The 4,243-nt window shown below is 49.1% G+C and overlaps 1 non-coding gene across 1 annotated transcript; it reads left to right on the top strand.

Moving 5' to 3' along the window:
• The first annotated feature begins 3,428 nt into the window (after positions 1-3,428).
• Positions 3,429-3,569, top strand: LOC144140121 (U4 spliceosomal RNA). Its single transcript, XR_013316333.1, has one exon. It is a non-coding gene; the product is annotated as a U4 spliceosomal RNA (small nuclear RNA).
• The last annotated feature ends 674 nt before the right edge of the window (positions 3,570-4,243 follow it).

Raw genomic sequence — 4,243 nt, 5'->3', positions numbered from 1 at the left:
ACTGAGAACTCAAAATGGACTCAAACTCAAAATGTACTCAGAACTCAAAGTGGACTCAGAATTCACTAGGCCTCCGGCGTACACATACTCAATCGGACTCAAACTCAGTCGGGCTCACTCGGCTCAAACTCACTCAAGCTCAAATTCACCATGCCACACTACCCTCGCGCTCACTCAAACTCAAACTCACGCGTGAGTTTGAGTCCAAATGAGTCTGAGTGAGTGGACTCATGAGGGAGTTCGCCGACCTCTGTGGGGATCAGCGTGGTTAGCAGCGTAAACTGCGCGTAATCGCAAGGAGCCACTTCCGACCATTGGGCATATAATGAAGCGATAGAGAAGGTGATCATCCCGTATGGCGAAGTGGGGGGCTTTGCGTGGAAGAGCCCTGGGCCGTGTAGGAGTCGGTGTACTGGATAGAACTTCGATGATCGTCGCAATCCATGAATCATCTCGCTGCCAGGAAGCTATGCTGGTGAAGGTCAATGACGCTACGAGTGTATCGGTTCTCCCAAGACCTTCCGGGTTACCAGGCTGCGGAGAACGAGACAGTGCATCCACATCAGAGTGCTTTAGGCCGGATCTATAAACAACTCGAATATCAGGCGGAGCGCCCAACGAGCAAGACGTCCCCTAGCGTCTTTGAGGGACGACAGCCAGCACAGCGGGTGATGGTCGGTAACTACGCCAAAAGGGTGACCGTAGAGATAGAGTCGAAATTGGGAAAGAGGCCAGAAGATGGCAAGACATTATTTGTCGGTAAGTGAATAGGTTTGTTCAGCTTTTGTAACAGCCCGTCTAGCGTTCGCGGCGACGTACTCTTCGTAGTTAAGCTTGAGCTGAGCGAGCACCGCAACGAGGAATGCACCGCTGGCATCAGTTTGGACTTCAGTAGGAACGTTCGGATCGTAGTGCCGCAGTATGGGTGGTGAAATCAACAGACGCCGCAAGGTAGTAAATGCTAGATTGCACTCCTTGGAGCAGGAGGACAGGCCGTTGTCACCACCGAGGAGCTTGGCCAGTGGCGCAATGATAGACGCGAAATTTCGTACGAAGCGCCGAAAGTACCAAAACAGCCCAATGAAGCTGCGGAGGGCTTTCATTGACGTCGGTTTGCAAAAGTCGGCGACAGCACGGGCACGGAGCTTTTCGTTATCGGGTAGTATTACATCCTTTGACACGACATGGCTGAGAATGGCCAACGTGCGAGCACGAAAGCGACACTTTTTAGGGTTCAGTTGAAGCCCTGCAGCAGTTAGGCATGTTAATATTTGGTGCAGACGAGTCAGGTGAGTCTGGAAGTCCGAAGAAAACACGACGACACCGTCTAGGTGACAGATATGTCCGCCATTTGAGAACACGCTAGATGTTATTCATCATTCTTTCGAACGTGGCGGGCCCGTTGCATAGGCCAAACGACATCACAATAAACTCATATAGACCATCTGGCGTGACAAAAGCCGTTTTTGGTCGATCAGACTCAGCAACCGGGACCTCCTAGTAACCGGAGCGCAAATCAAGGCTGGAGAAGTATTCAGCACTGTGCAAACAAACAATCGAGGGCGTCATCTATTTGAGGCAGGGGATAAACGTCTTTCCGGGTGATCTTGTTAAGGCGGCGATAGTCAACACAGAATCGGAGGGACCCATCTTTTGTTTTGTGACTAGCACCACAGGCGACGACCAGGGGCCTTGAGAAGATCGAATGACGCCGCGTCGGAGCGTGTCATCGACATGCTCACTAATAACGCCACGTTCCGGTGCCGACACCCTGTAGGGTAGCTGTTGCAACGGCATGTGGGTACCTGTGTCAATGTGATGGGCGACGTTCTGCCCATACATAACAATACTGTAAAACATGGCTGATATGTTTCCCATGAAAATGCACAAAAGAAACACTATCTTAGAAAGCATTATCGGAACATGCGCGACTCTAACAGGTATGGTAGGCCAAACATTCACAACTTCTGCAGAAATATATTATCTAGCATCACGCTGAATTTTTAGCTGCTCACCCTAGGAACCACCCTGGCACTGCCCAACCAGAATTTTCTTCGCTATTTCACTATTTGGTTTTCAGGCCCTCCCATTCCTGTGTAGTCTCCTCCCAACAGCTTTATGGTTGCCTCCCGTGTGTTAATAAGGCCCCACCTCTTTGCCATTGGGTGTAATATATTAAGCTCTACCACCCCAACGTCACCCCTGTTAGTAGTGGCAGGCTTGAGGAAATCGGAAGTAAGGTACGTAATAATTAGTCCAACTAGCCGATGATGCCGCTAGGGCTCATGGGCTCCTGGCCGCCATCTGACGGGGAAGGACCAACGAACGCTCCCTTTCGTCCGTTTCCCTCCCGCAGTTTGGGCAAAATAAAGTTTTCTCATCATCATCAACAAAAAGGATTCAACACATAAATCTTTCATTGATTTTATATAATCTCTGATTGGATCGTTCTTCGTGGAGTCCTCGCTCCCATTTCATTCGCAACAACTCATCCGCACGTAACGTGGGTATTACTGATGCCCTGAATATTGTACCATTAGGTCGGCTCTTGGTTGTTTTAACGCTCCCTCTTTTTCATGATGGGTCTCTAAGCAGACTCAGTGCTGAAAAGTTCGACGAAGAATTGCATGATCATCTGTTTTGTTGATTTTTTATACTCTTTAATTGCATTGCATATGTTTGTCCACTTATGTTGTCTCCGGACGTGGAACCGCAGGAATTGTAAATAAATATAATAATATCTCTGCGATATATAATAATTAGAAACATTTACGGTGCCCATATCAAGGTAACGAGTAGTGAAGTAGATGGGCGTTAGGCTTAGCAGGGCAGATAAGGGGCGGGGTGTGGCGATAGAAAGCGATAGTTACAACCCTACTGCCTGCTTTGTTCCGTCGAGCCCGATTTTTTGGTGTACAATCACAGCTCCTTCGAAAGCCCCTCAAAACATTTGCGTAGGATTCCCCGTGCGACTTTCGTTTGCAACGTAGTTTTGTTGACTTTGCTTCAAGATGGCCGCTGTTTTGGTTCAAAATGTTCGCGCCCGCACCGCGTTTTAAAGAACGATTCCAGCTGCTTTGGCTTTGTTTTATTCCGTCCTGTTTTATTGGTGGTTCAGTTAAAACGATAATCAAGCCTCCCTTTTTTCTGTTGCACGTGTACAACGCATAACTAAAAACAAAAACATCAAACCCCAGGGCTCTAATTTCTAGCTGCTAAGCCGATTATATGATTGCCTTTTATTACCGCACGTTTTTGCTAATCTTGTTTAAAAGGTATATGCCACGGGAGCACTTACAGCAGAGAATTGTTCAAAAAGTTGATTTAGGCTTTAAATTACGGCGTAACATTGTCGCGACAGACGGGAATCACCGGCTTCTAAGACGCGGTTTCCCGAGGGGGCTCCCGAAAGTTGCACAGGAGTTGTCAGCTTTGCGCAGAGGCAGTGTCGCACCCAATGAGGCCTGGCCGAGGGGCGACTATTGCTAGTTGAAAACTTTTCCCAATACCCCGCCTGGACGACGTGAAATACCGTCGGCCGTGGCAATTTTTGGACGGCCCTACGGGGCCCCATAACGAAATCCAAAATCAGATATAAAAAAAATGCACAGCGCTGCCGGTAGTGCTGTGTACACAGCCAGTCATTGGAGGGAGCACGCTACTGCGCACGTCAAATGCCGCACCTGGTCCAGTCCGCAGTTCTTTGCTTGGGGGTAAATGTTCTAGGGTTCCATGTTAAAACCCCTAACGCGTCCCATTCTGCGAAAAAGCGTCGTCGCTGTTGTACGAGTTGCCCGGTCGAGAAAAAATTCCAGGCCATCTCCACTAACGTCAAACCTGGAGAGGAGTATTCTTGGCGCCTTGGCGTTTTTGCCCATGGAAATGGAATCGTTAGCGCGTTGAGGTATACAGCTTTTCCGTAAAAGTCTCGTGTCCTCGAAGCACAAAGCGTTCTTGCGCGAGGCATTGGTAAACGAGTGCCGGCCGGTGTTTGAGTACCGTGACTACATGAGGCGACATGAGACGTCGACAGCCCAAGCCCTTAAGGTACTTCCCTCCTACAATTAAGTGAAGCGTGCACTACCGCGCAAGACATAATTTAAATGGCGAAGCTGTTGTACGTGAGTGTTGCCGGAGGCAGCGGGGGCGGAAATCTGCAAGTCGTCTTTGGAATGATTGGCACACTCGTAGCCATGTGTCCAATTGTCCATAATGGCTTCTTGAGAATGCTGCGGCCCCGGTG

This window comes from Haemaphysalis longicornis, unplaced genomic scaffold, assembly GCF_048455015.1.
Source record: "Haemaphysalis longicornis isolate Haplotype H1 unplaced genomic scaffold, Haemaphysalis longicornis Haplotype H1 scaffold_5, whole genome shotgun sequence".
In the NCBI taxonomy this organism is placed as follows: domain Eukaryota; kingdom Metazoa; phylum Arthropoda; class Arachnida; order Ixodida; family Ixodidae; genus Haemaphysalis; species Haemaphysalis longicornis.
The sequence above is the reverse complement of the archived record's forward strand: the minus strand, read 5'-3'. Positions and strand labels throughout refer to the sequence as shown.